Source organism: Canis aureus, chromosome 8, assembly GCF_053574225.1.
Source record: "Canis aureus isolate CA01 chromosome 8, VMU_Caureus_v.1.0, whole genome shotgun sequence".
Lineage (NCBI taxonomy): Eukaryota > Metazoa > Chordata > Mammalia > Carnivora > Canidae > Canis > Canis aureus.
The window spans coordinates 26,274,649-26,289,146 of NC_135618.1; the positions used below are offsets into that span (position 1 = coordinate 26,274,649).

The 14,498-nt window shown below is 36.9% G+C and overlaps 1 long non-coding RNA gene across 4 annotated transcripts in view; it reads left to right on the forward strand.

Moving 5' to 3' along the window:
• LOC144318530 (uncharacterized) overlaps positions 1 to 14,219 on the forward strand; it is a 60,805-nt gene extending 46,586 nt beyond the window's left edge. For all 4 annotated transcript variants that reach the window (XR_013384518.1, XR_013384520.1, XR_013384519.1 and 1 more), the window contains one exon: positions 11,923 to 14,219. This is a non-coding gene — a long non-coding RNA (uncharacterized LOC144318530). The remainder of the gene's footprint in view (positions 1 to 11,922) is intronic.
• Positions 14,220 to 14,498: the final 279 nt, after the last annotated feature.

The following is a 14,498-nucleotide window of genomic DNA, read 5'->3' on the forward strand; positions in this document are numbered from 1 at the left end:
ATTTACTTTCTGATGAGGAGGATTACAGATAATGTTTTCAATCCTTGTCTCACTTGAGACTTTGGAACTATATGTCTCTCGCTCTTTGTGGTGATTGTTGTGGCAATCTTCTCCCGGCCTCATCTTCTCTTTAAGTCACATCGTACTTCTTCCAAGCTGACTACAAATTGCCTTTGTATTCGAGCCTCTATCTCCTTGCTCTTTTTGTTTCCCCATCCCCAGAATCTATCTGAAGTTGACTTCTTAAGTAGAATTCTTCACTGATGATTTAGAAGCAGCTTATCCTAGAAATTGTGTGGGTGATATACACTTTCCTACTAGGACCTTATGCTTAAACTCCCAGAGGCTGGAAATACCATAAAATTCTAGCAGTCTGACGCAGGGGAAGGAGTTAATTATTGGCCAGGGCTGGACCTAGCCACATCTCATTAAAATGTTTTGTAATACATTCAGGGCATCAAGGAAGAAATGAAAAGAAAACATCAGAAGGCGAAGATGAAAGGAGAGCAATACAATAATAAGAGAGGGCTTCTAATTTCTCAACTGTTATAATTTTTTTTTCATTAAAGAACCTCCCTCTCTTTTGGTTTTAAGTCTGCTTTGTTGAAGAGCTATTAGTGTGCTGAGCCACAAGTCGTTCATTGACAACAGCAATCAGAGTGGAATCAAGAAACACGAGGCCAAATTGGGTCTTAGTCACATTGGTGGTTATTTCCCAAGTATTGGACAAAGAAGTGATATGACTTCAAAGTAGATAAAGAGAAAGGTACAAACCAGTTGGAGTATGCACGCACACATGCACGTACGCATATACACACATACATTCACACACACACAATTCTAAAATGAGCAGAGACAACAGAGGGTTTTATTTTTAACAACCTGAACTTTTAGTTTCTACTAATTCTGTGCATATACAATCCCTTGACAAGAAGATAGGGGATAGAAAGCATATTGTGATAAGGAAAGAACATGCGGAAATCCATAAAGGAAAGGCAGGGGGAATATTCAGGATATAGCAAATTGTCCAGGAAAACTGCAACCTAGGATACTTGCAGGGGACCATTGAAAGAAGTGAAAGGTAATGCAAAGAAGAAAAGTAGAATCTATGAAAGAATCAAAAAATACCATGGGGAAATTTTTATTAACCTGCTTTATGATGCTGTTGTGAAGATTCATATAACATATATATATATAGAGAGAGAGAGAGAGAGAATCACTATATATATTCATATGAAATGCTTTAAAAATGAGTCACGCTGTATTAATATTAGCTAGTATTAGAATTATTAAGAAGTAAGCAATAGTGGTCCATCAGAAGTTTCTTTAAAATAAGTAAATGTTATAATGAAAGGGGATGAGTATAGTAATAAATATTTTAATAAAAGGTGGTGGATGCAATAAGGGAGAGTAGAAGATTTACTACATGGTTTTAATCTAGATTAGAGCAAACACAGGTCCACAAGTCAAATCTACCCATTGCCTAAATATTTACTGGAACATGATCGTACCCATTTGTTTAGGGATTGTCTGTGACTGCTTTTGCACTACAATGGAAGAGTCAAGCAGTTGCAGCAGAGACCATATGGCGTGCAGGGTCCAAGATATTTACTATCTTGCCCATTACAGAAAAGTTTGCTGATCCCTGATCTAGATGATCAGAAAAAATATAATTCGCTAACAATTACCATATACCAGTCACTGTTCTAATGTTACATGGTTTCAGTCCGTGAACAGCCCTATTAGGAAAATACTGTTTTATACCCCTTTAACAGAAGAACTGAGTAACTTGCCACGGTTAGATATTGGTGGTAGAATGAGAATTGCCAAATCTAGCAAATTAAAATACAGGGCATCTACTTTAATTTTAATGTCAGATAAAACATGAATAATTTCCTTGTGTAAATATGTCCTTTGCAATATTTTGGACATACTTATACTAAAAATTACTTATCATTTTTCCTGTGTTTTATCTGGCAACCCCAACCCAATCCAAATGGCTCTAGAGTCCACCCTTAACAAATATTATACTGTCTCCCTCTTAGAAAGATGGTGGGCTTGTTTTAACATTAATGGGGAGTCTCAAAGGACATAGGAGGTGTTTTCTAGCTAGTGAGTGACAGAGTTAATCTGTAATTTGAAAGGCAGAATTGGTTTTCTTCCCAGGAACATCTTAAAGATGTGCAGTTTGACTTTGGGAAGAGATTAAATCAGTTCTACATTAGTTTCTTTATGGTATTGCCCAAATTTAGTCTAGTGCTTAGAGAGTAATTAGGACTAGACACATAGATTGAGTCACCTGAATGCAAGAGGTAGTAGAAATAAATGACTTATGTAAGGAGTTCAGAGGTGGGTGTTGGCTTAAATCACACTTGAAAGATTCTTCCAGGTCTTTTAACAGTGCCAAGCTGCTAGTACTTAGCAGAGCTTTCAAAATCCATTTCATTTCCATAGCAGAGGCCCAGCCAGAATAACACCATAATTTCTCATCAGTACATAAGAAAAAAAAAAAAACTAATAGAAAAGAAAAGCTCAATACTTTCTCACAATCTCAAAGGTTCTAAAATTTTTAGGTCTGACTAGACTGAAAATAACATTTCTGAATAAGAAAGTAAGCACTGCATATCCTTTCTGTTCTTAGAGATGAAGCCACAGATGTGGGATGCAGGATATTGAATAGTGCAGCCCATCGGGAGCAATAAAATTCAGCATGGTCAACAACTCACAGTTGACTTAGAGGTGTGGTATGTTGCTGTTGGATCTCTAAGCCTGCTCTAACGGGTTACTTTGCACAAAGCAGCTTGAACCCAGTAAATGTTAGGTATCGTTATTGTGGTTGTTACAGGCAATAGTCCATGAGTCCAATTATATACAGGCAGTGCCCCAGACGCTGATTTCACTAATTGCCACCCCTCATACTTGGAATTCACTTATATCCCAGTTGCATGTTTTTTAATGAAAGAATGAGATTTATATGGAAGAGACTGAAATGCTGATGCTTCGTGACATAACTGGTTAGATTATGAGCCAGTTGTTGATTTTGAGGGTATAGCAATGTGAAAAAAAAAAGTGAAATTATATTATTTGAAGTTACAGATCCATGTTTTATAACCTGTATCTACAGTCTGTGTTTTGTATCCCAGGTAAGAATCAATGATTTCTGACAATTCTATTACATATCAGGGATGTGCTATGTAATGAAGACACACAAATGAGTAGGATTTGTTTCTATTCACTAGGCATTCAGTTTAAAACCAGGGGCAAAAAAAAAAAAAAAAAACCAGGGGCAGAAATTTACATGAGTGTCATTGATTGTGATCCATCATCGTATAACAGAACCATCAGCTGGGTGGGAGCTCAAAGGACAGAAAGGCAGTGCATTTTGAGGGGGTGAAGAAATATTTCATAAAGAAATGGCTAATCAAACTGAGTCTTAAGAGTCATTAAAGTATTTAGTGATGAAAAAGGAAGGGCTGACTGGTTGCAACAGAGACCATATGGTCCACAAGTGCTGAAATATTTCTTATCTAGCCTTTTATCAAAAAAAATTTCTAACCCCTACAATACAGCATCAGCCCCTATTTTTTTAAAAATTGCTTTGATAATAAATTAGTGTGTTCAATAAGTCAGTCAGATTCACTGTGTGTCTCCCATGTGCTAGGCAACTGTCACCATGAATATGAATGAATGACTTAATCCCAAACTTTAGGTATTGCCAATGTAAAAGGGGAAAAAGACATTAGATAAATAGCTGCATAATGGCCATGATTAAGAAAAAATACAAAGAATAGGGACATCGCAAAAGAGGAAGTAATTCTCTGCTTTAGAAAATGGACCAGGGCAACAATTGGGCCTTAAAGAATGAGTAGGAGTACTTAACACAGAAAAACTACACTTGCTCTATTTCTGTAATATGACTCCATCATTGATTTTTTTCTACATTAACACTTAATCTCACACTTTTGAAATATATTTTGTGTTATTTTGGATACCCTGAAACATGGTACCGAGTAGGCTTATACTATTCTTTTGCCTATGGTCTTTCTCCAACATATATTATTTAAACTCAGAGCTGTATACTACAATCAAAGAAAAACCAGTAGTATTTAGAGATTTGAGTATTGCACATTGCCAATATTGAAGGTCTTTTTTTCCCATTGCTCCCAGTCATAAACATGCTAGTAATAACCTGACATGTCTAGAACAGCTGGCAGAGTATATTTAGTCTTTTAAGTCTTAGAAAACCTTTTTCATTTTGACAAGAATTAGTTGTGCTAGTGTCAGTGAGGATCTTATCATAGAACTCTCCTGATTCAACCTGTGGAATTTACTTAGCAAAAAGATTCTCCAAATATAGGCACTAGAGACAAACTGCAGAGATAGTTGCCCAAGACTACATGATAGCAAAGATAGAGCCTGAAACAATATACAGGATTCTCATTTGTGAATCAGTTTCCTTAAGGACGAGACCATTATCTGAATCTCTCTAATGAAGAAGTGGGTTTCTTTACCATATATTAAATTTAAATGTAAAGTTTGGCTTCAATTGTCATAATAAAGTAATACAGCTGCATGGAAATATATCCAGAATGTACCAAGTTAGACACCCCAGGGGCTAAAGAGTCTCCAGTAAAAACATACACATACTGCATTAAAAAAAGAGTTTCAATAAAATACAAATACTTCAGTGTCGTATATCCTCATGCACTGAGTAGCTGGATATTGTATTAGAATATATGTCTTTAAAAAGGAGATGTTTCAAATGTTCATCATGAGGCTTATATATATTTTTAAGATGATGTTATATGGTTCAATTCATACACACATGGTTTTTTTTTTTCAGTGAAATATCCAGATCACCTGGGTTGAGAACTTACTGTGCAATCTTTAAATAATGACCTGTGTTAGTGGCTTACCTCTAATTCCTTTAATAAATACCATACTGCACTGGTAATTTTTGCTTTCTCAGTAATACTTTAAAAATCACTTGTACAGTTTAAAAATAAGATGTGATCTTGCAATTTAGATTTTTCTCTTTATCCACATTATGATCAGTGAAATCATATGATACAGCTCTTACATGGCCATTCCTTACAAATTAATGGGGCAAGCCCATTTAATAACAGCAGGATGGAACATATAGGAGGAGGCTGAGAACTGGCACTTGATCCACACTCTGGGGAAAATTATAGTTTATGCTGACTCTGATCTTCAGCTTCCCACTTGGGATAGGATTCATTAGACTGCTTTCATCTCCACTAGGCAAAACCCCAACAGACTCACCTTGGTACAGGCCATGTGGGCTGTGTCCACCTTGGGAAGACTAGTGGTCAACTGATCTTAGGAATGCTTTCAATAATTGATTCGTTCAAAAATATTTTTTGACTGCCTACTCTGTGACTGGCACTATCCTAGAAACTGGAGAAACGAGGACACTGAGGAACTGTGGGACAAAGTCACTGTCCTCACGAAATAGAGATTCTAGTTGACTGAATTCTTAACTGCAGTCTTTGTCCATTTGATCATAATGGAACTGCGGGAGTGCAAGATACAAAGTGAAGAAATGAGAAAAGGGTAGTAATCACAGTTTATTTGGAATGTGGATATTAAAAAGGCATGATTTCTAAATACATTCAGAATAGCAACAAAACCAGAAAACATGAACTATAAATGGGAAAGTTTAGTAAACTAAGTTTGTCTTAAATAGCATACAATTTCAGCAAATAAATAGAACCTGAACCTGTTTCAAAATAAAATAAACATTAAGGAAATTGTTTCTAAAACAGTTTACAGAGGATTGTTTATAAATATATATATTTTATATAAACAAATATATTTTAGATTTTAAATAAATATGTATATTTATATAATATATATTATATATAAATTATATAAAATATAGTTCATAGAGAGTTATTTATAAAGCAGTTTACAAAGAAAATGTAAACATTTACGTAAGAAGGTATAGTTGATAAGAAACATATTAAAGGAAAATAAACTTAGTAATATATAGGTCATATTGTATAGGTTATATTATTTTGTCTTATTTCATTATGAAAAATCTGTAGAACATCATATATTTTTAACTCAGATTCAGCGTCAGAAGAAATCAAACATGGCAAAGTATAGACATAATGAATACAATGCAATCAAAAGAATAAGGTGACTTCAAGTGGCATGATTTTGTATGAATATTGTTCCATTCCCATAGACCACTAGATCTCCTTAACACAGTTACCGTATTTATCTTTGCATTTTGTATTTAAAACAGAGTTTCCCAGTGCAGCCCTCAAAGAAGAGTTTCCCTGCAAGATTCTTTTTGTTGAACTTTCAAGGAATATTAATACATATATATTTCTACTTAAATGGCCAAACTTCTTTCTACTTTCTCAGTATAAAGCTTTCTGTACACAATCATTTCTTACCAAACTCCCATGTCCCATGTCACCGGTCTTAGTTCAGCCAAATATCCCACACCCCCTACAGGGAACACCAGGAATCCCTGGTGGTACTTTGGTAGTGCTTTAGATCCTCATTGCCATCTTTTCTTTCTGTGAGATAAGCACTTTTATTGAATTGAGTTTGGAAGAATGGCATGTTTGCACTTTTGATTTATGATTTGATTCCACTGCCTTTAAGTTAAGACAAAAATTTCCAAAACCATCTTAAATTTTGCAGGAGGGTTTGTTTGTTTGGTTTGCCATAGCTTTAACTAGATTAAAAAAGCATATATGGTTTTATTAGTTTAAAGAAACTGGAGTTCTAACAATCAAAGCTCAGCTTTCCAAACTCATGAATCACCCCCATTATATCTGGGGTCCTCTGGCCTGGAGATAACAATAAAGAAAGATAAGCCTGATGAGAATATATGTCCTCATTCCTGAGCCAGAATGGGGGCATTTAGAGAGTAGAGAGAGCAGCTTTTGTCACACAGTATGCCACCTTAGAATCACCTTAGGCAACTTCTTTTCAGAACTCCAATATTTGCCATTAGTATAGTTCCCAAAGATTTTGATATATTGATATTAGGAGCTTTAGGTGGATTTGTGGAAATGTTTTTGTAATGTCCAAGTACCATGATTTGAAAAAAAATCATTTGAATGCAATCATCTTAAGACCACTGTGTTTGCAAGCAGCACCCCTAGTTCAATGGAATAATTTTTCTCTGTTTATTCCCTTAAAGGTTCACAGAAATAGAAAAACCATGTGAGATTTCTTGGTGCAATTTCTTCAAATATTGAAGTCTCAAATTTAGGAGACAATATAAAAGGAAGAAAAGGAGGAATATGTTGTGCTGATTAGGTAACAAATTGAAAAACCATGGGGCATTTCTGCTTTGGAGAATGAAGCTGTAGCAGTGGGAAATAAAGCCTTATGTAAATCACTGATGGAATTAATACATTTTAAAGGTTATCAGAGCAAAACTGCTGAATCCTATAGTTTGTCATCAGTAAATTAAATGCAAAATCACTAATTTAATTTGTATGAATTACCAGTTGACTTCTAATGTATGGAATAATAAGAACTAATGCTACTTTATGAGCCGGAAATAAGATTTTTTATTTTCAAAAGAGCAAAAAGACAAGAAATAAAGTTGATTCAGAGCCCAAACAATCTTTTATTTATAATAATGTGTTGACTTCTAACAAAAAAATTCTTCCTGGGTTTTATTTGTGACTTTTTTTTCCATTCAAATATAACTCAGATGAAATGTAGGAAGGCAATTGACTTCCTCTCAAAACTGGTCTGGTTCTGACCCAAGAGAAGAGGATTCCAAACCAGGGCAACGTGGGCTCAGTGCAGTTTACCCAGGAGAACCATCTGCACTCTAGTTTCTTATCCTTAAACTCGATTGAGAGGAATAAACGTTGGGGTTTTTTTCCATATGTTTTCATTGAGCATGAGATTCTGAGCTATATGAAATTGACTTTAACAAAAGAGACTTTGTGGCAATATCTGGGATAGCAGAATAAATGCAAATTCTGAACTCTAGCAAAAATCAGAGTTATAGGATATTAGAACTACAGGAATTTAAGAGATTATTTTTTCCAGCTACTCCTTTTGTAGATAATGAAACAGAGACTCAGAGAGATGAGCTTATGGGAAGCTGTGTAGCTAGTAAAGAGCAGAACCTGAACTTAAGGACATGGTTTGAAGCCAGGGCTCCTGACCTTTAATTAATTGCAAATTTAAGAGAGGAAAGTTACCCTTTTCTGCATACACTTAACTGTCCCTTACACACACAAGCACACACACTTCCTCATTCCTACTTCTGGGGGTTGCTTGGGTAATATTTACAACCAGGATCTTATACCTATGGTGGCTGGTAAGAAACATTCCATGTAACAAAGGCTGCTTTCTCTTGGAGTCATATTTGTCCCTGAATGCATCCCTTGAGACACAATGTGTTTAGTATCTTCCTTAGCTGAGGTGGAAGGGGGGGCTCCCCTTCAGAGAAATGAGCTACAAAGTGGCTTCCCTCTGCCTGCTTGGACACCTGAAGGATGTAGCTGAGCAACTCTGGAAAGTAACTTTATTTATCTAACTGGCAAAAGAAGTAAAGGATAAAAACCCAAGAGGGCCAAACAAAGGATGAAAAGTGATTTTATAAATTGCTCCCGTAATGAACTGATTTAGAAAGTGATGGTGGATTCATTTAAAATACACTGATAAACAGGGTCATTTGCATTTCTGGTAGGTGGAAGGCAGCCTTGCACTTCCCTGGTCACTTCCGTGGTATGGGGCTTTTCGTTGTTGTTGTTGTTGTTCACCTTTTGCAAATGGATTTTTAGGCATCAGAAATACAATGATTCCTTTTCCCATTGAGTTTATAAAGCTCGTTTGGACACCTTCTGACTATGGTCTCTTCAACCAAATTTGAAGAGACCATAGTCAGAAGAGAGGACCAAAATCAGAAGAGACCATAGTGAACATCAGAATTAAACACCATCCTTCATTTTGTAGGTGGGGAAATAGTCGCAGTGACCAAGACAAAGCTCTCTTGCTTGATTAAAATAAGCAGGAATGAGAATCCAGGTTTCCCAGTGTCTATATTTCCCTGTGCTTTAAACCAATTATCTGGTGACAGGAATGGTATGTTGAATGGTATTCAGGCTCTGGCATCTGGGATTCTCTGATGAAATCCCAGCTCTGATTCTTGTAAGTATTATCCTGGTGAAGTTACTTACTTTCTCTGTGCTATAGTGCCTTCATTGTATTGTAGAAATAAAATAGTTCTATCACATTAGGTTATATGAGGATTAACGGTTTTAGTTCAGTGGCTGGCTTGACATAGGAGCACAATAACTGTTAGCTCTTAGGAGGAAGAAGTCCTGGACCAGTAGCGGAGAATGCTGGAAAGGAAATCTCTAGTCAAGAGTCATCTACCTATACAAGAATTTTTCCTAGAAGTCTGTCATAATATGATCATAATAATAACAACAACAAAATATTAAGTCGCTTAATCTCTCTAACATTAAAATTTATTTTATTAAGTTGAAGTGTGTATTGTTACCACCCAGAGCATTTATTCACTCAGCAAACATTTATTAAACACCTACCAAAGAATCAAAGGTACATAAAACATGGTATCTCTGTTCTCAAAATTATTCACAATTCTGCAGAGAAATAAAATCTCAAAGGAAAAACAATCAGAATGTGTGGCAAGAGCTATGTTAGGATACAATGAGAGCAAGCAGTACAAGTACTGAGTCCATATTGCAGGAAGGGGACTAAGTGAGATTAGGTTTCTTGGGAAAGACAATCCAGACCTTGCAACATGAGTAGGCATAACCAAGGAGAAGAAGTGAGGGGACGGGGGCATTCTGAGTAGTGAGGATAACATGTACAGAGGAAGAATGGTATAATGTAACATCACATGTTGGGAGAAGTACAGGTATTTCAACATGGCTAAAATTTGAAGCTTAAAAGGAGAAATGGAATAAGGTATGACAAATGGAAGTCAAGTCCAGATCATAGAGTGAATGTTATAACATTGAATGTTATACTAGGGACTACCAATCTTTTCCTGAAGGCATTGATAAGTCATTGAGGAATTTGTATGCAAAAGGACATGGACCTTATTTGATCAGATATTTACATAAGAAAGGTAATTCTAGATGTCAAATGAAGCATCGATTGGAAAAAGTGATGAATTGGAAGAATGGAGAAAAGTTAGAGAAAATAAAACCATATGAGGAAGGAATGGTGAGAATGGAAGAGAAAAGGTGGAGTCTAGTGACTCCAACATGTTAAGAAAAGGTTACTGGTGAGGTAGAGAGGAGTCAAGAATGACTGCTTTCTGATTTGGGGTTCTTAGATTTATGAAGGTGCCACTCACAAAAGAAAGAAAGAAAGAAATCCTTTTTTTTTTTTTTTTAATTTTTATGTTAGTCACAGAGAGAGAGAGAGGCGCAGAGACACAGGCAGAGGGAGAAGCAGGCTCCATGCACCAGGAGCCCGATGTGGGATTCGATCCCGGGTCTCCAGGATCGCGCCCTGGGCCAAAGGCAGGCACCAAACCGCTGCGCCACCCAGGGATCCCATAAAGAAAGAAAGAAATCCTGTAGGAGAAGCACCTGAGTGTGGCAGTTGGTTAGGTGTCTCACTCTTGCTTTCAGCTCAGGTCCTAATCTCAGGGTTATGAGATTGAGCCCCAACATTGGGCTCTGCACTCTGCTTGAGATTCTCTCTTCCTCTCGCTCTGCGCTTCCTGCTCATTCTCTCTCGCTCTCTCACTCTCACTCTCTGTCTCTATAATGAATAAATAAATCTTAAAAAAAAAAGAAAGAAAGAAATCCTGTAGGAGGAGCAGATCTTGGGAGTAGAAGGATAGAAAAGAGACTGAATTTAATGTTGCATATGTTTAGTATAAAAAGCCTATGAGACATCTGTTTAAAATGTCCTATAGATACTTTGGACCCAGAAGAAGGGCTGAATGGTAAGCATAAATTTGGAAGTTTTTGGGATTTGGGTAGAAAGCCAGTCATATTCTATGTACCTGTGGGGATTGTGGTTTTCTTTTGCATCCTCTGATTTGTATGTTTTAAGTCTTGTTTATAGTAATTTGTTACAGTAGCTGTAGACAGCTACAGTAGCTATAGTAGCTTTTTGCTGTTTGACAGCACACAAAAAGACTGGATGGCACAACTCCACATGCAGGTGTTGATGCCCATGAGGAACTTTGGCCAACTGGGAAAGGAACTAGTGGACACATTCTTTTTCCTGCTCTCCACAGTCTGTTCTGAAACATATAGGATTTTATATGTTTTTTTTTTTTTTTGAAGCCCACAGTGAGAGGGGGAAGTCAGCTGTGTTTTACACAAAACTGAAGCAGCTATATTCTTATATTCTTACTCCTCACTCACTTCCCTTTGTGATCATTCATGCTTCTCTGAGGTTGCACTTCCTAAGAAAGTAGTAGTACGTAAGGATTTGCCAAACCCAGGCTGCTTTCTAGTGACTGCTCCCAGACATTTAGGTGAGGCCAGCTAGAAAGTGTGTGCAGAGTGATCAGAAGAAGGATGCAAGGAGCCTGAAGGAAGCTAAGGACAGGGCAGAGAGAAAGAGAGAGAAGTAGGAGCCATCAGTGTTTTAAACCCAGGGGAAGAGAAAATCTGAGATAAGAGGAGCCATCAATGAAATTAGAGATATGGTGGCTGCCAGTGTGCTCAAATAAGGAAAGAAATGACATTTTAAAATTAACCCCTGGGAGGTCATTGCTGACTTTGGCCAAAAGTAGAGACAAAGCCAGGTTACTGGGGACTGAGGAAGGAATTGGAAGAGATGAAATATAAGCAGCTGGTGTAGACAGTTTCTTAAGAATGATGGTTATGAAAGAAAGAAGAAGTGGTATCGCTTGAAAATTATATTGGGTGGAAGGAAAGATTTTAAATTTCTATTTCCTTTTGTTTTTGTTTTAAGATTGGAGAAACCTGAACATGTTTATATCCTGAAGGAAATGAGCCAGCAGAGAGGACTGTTTAAAGATTCCCACAATAAACAGGGAAACCACACAGATCTACATCTACTAAAAGAATGAAGCATTTTTCTGTTACTTCTCTCGAATTCTGACCCAAATGCAGAATGTGTTTCCCTCCTCCAAACTAGCATCAGAAATTTGGACACTGTGTTTGTTTGAGGAGGCTGGAAGTTCTGTTTCTCAGTGAGTCACAGGAGACCAGCATGGGCCTCTGTGGGCTGTTCTGGAGAGCAGTATAGTCAGCGGACTTGCTCCTTTAGCCTTCTGACTTGAAACAAAATTTAATCTCTGCACCCAGTGTAATGACTTGAAACCCACAGAAGTCAGGGTATACCTATACTTCTAGAATGGAAAGGAATTCTTATTTGTAAACCCTTCAGAATTCTCCTGTAGGTTATTCTGAGAGGAACACAGCCACCAAGTGTGATGAATTCTAGGCTAGGACAGTTCAGGAACCTTCTTTCCATGAATGCCACCTGAAACACACACACACACACACACACACACACACACACACACACACGAAGAAGCAAATGAAGAGAGAGGTTGTACAATTCTCTCTTTTTAAGAATCACAGATTTTTAGTGCTTGGAGGACATTTTTAGAATGATTTAGTTCAATACTCTCATTTTACAGTTGAAGAAATTGAGGCATAATAAAAACATAATAATAACAGCATAACGATAATAAATTATAGTTATAATGTGCTCTCACATAAATGAACTCATTTGATCCTCAGAGAGTCTTTGAAAGAAAGGGAACAAAACAAAACCAAAACAGAATGGATTGAAATTGCACCTTAAACATTATTTTTTAATCCTCTCACTTTTATAAGATGGCAGCATTTATCTCCCTCTTCCTCCTGCTATAAATTAGTAACATTATTTCCATTTTGCAAGTAAGGAAATAAGGTTAAGAGATATAAAAGGATATGCTTGATTGCAGACAAATTTCCTGGGTCTAGAACTCAACAGACCTCAGGATTCTTTGATTTCAGAGATTTTAGAAATATATATTTTTATAACATTTTATGCTCATCAAAATAGTTTCACTTACACAGTCTAATTAGTCATTATGACAACCCCGTATGATGGATGAAACCACAAAGAAATTGAAAGACTTGTTCAGTCTCATAAGTTAGTTAGCTGTGTGCTGGCAGCAAAGCAACAATTGGGCTCTGAAGTTTCTTTCTCCCATATACCAGTTGTTCTCATTCCTGCCTGCAAATTGGAATTATCCAGAGAGCTTTAAAAAAAATACAAGCGTCTGGGCCCTGCCCCAGACTAATTGAATCAGCATCCCTGGTGGATGAGCCCTGGGTGTCTGTATTTTTTTTTAAAGCTTTCCAGGTGATTCTTAGGCCTAGGTTGAGAATCACTGCAACATATACATTTAAAGTTATCTTTTGTTCCACACAGCCTGATTTCCTCTTCTGCAGCAATAGCTAACATTTTGGTAACTGTTCTGGAGGGAATGTGAGATTCATTGTATTTTAGCTCTCCACTGAACAGAAGCAGTGCTACTGTGTGTGCAAGCATCTTGTAACATAGGTTACCAAAGTCCTATGGAATTAAAAAAAAAAAAAAAAAAGAAAAAGAAAAAGAAAAAGAAAAAAAAAGTCTTCAACCTATGCTACTTTAAGGCAGTCAAACACTTTCTCAATTCATATGGCCCTGGATGAAAAACATCACATTGCATGGGTAAAATACAGAGGAATAAACACTGGAAGCATAATACCTTTGTTTTAATTGCTGCTGATGGTGGCTACAGGATGAGCAGAAACTCCACTGCAGGATGAGACTCAGAGCGCAGATGAGCACAGAGCTTGCTGCCTCTTATGCCGGAGCCCCTTGTGTATTATTGCTGGTATCCATGTGTAACAGATAGTATTGTGCACTGAGCTGGAAGATAATAAATAGATGTGAGATGATGATTTACAGAAGGGTGCTTAGAACTCCTTGAACCAGCAGGAGAAGAAACCGGTGCCGGTGCAAGGTTGTACTGTCAAACTCAAAATCCTTCTTTTCTTTTTTCCTTTTCTCCAGAGGGCAGTTTCTGTAAGACATAACTTGCTTTCTGCTTTAGCATCTGGAAATTTGGTGGTTAATTACTAAAATGTCTGATCCACAAACCTCTGTCATATTTTTTCTTCTTTTTGGTTGACTTTCTTAAAAGAATGTCTCATTTTATTTTTATTTTTTAAAGATTTTATTTATTTATTCAAGAGAGATGCAGAGAGAGGGGCAGAGACATAGACAGAGGGAGAAGCAGGTTACCCACAAGGAGCCTGATGTGGGACTCGATCCCAGGACTGTGGGATCATGACGACCTGAGCTGAAGGCAGACGCTTAACCATTGAGCCACCCAGGTGCCCCAAGAATGTCTCATTTTGAATGAAATACTTCTCATTGAAACTACCAGTATTTGGGGGTTCTTATACAACTACTTCCACTTCCTATTAGAATCCTCCTTATTTAAGCTAGTGTGGCTTAATGAAATTGTATGTTTAAGTGAGATC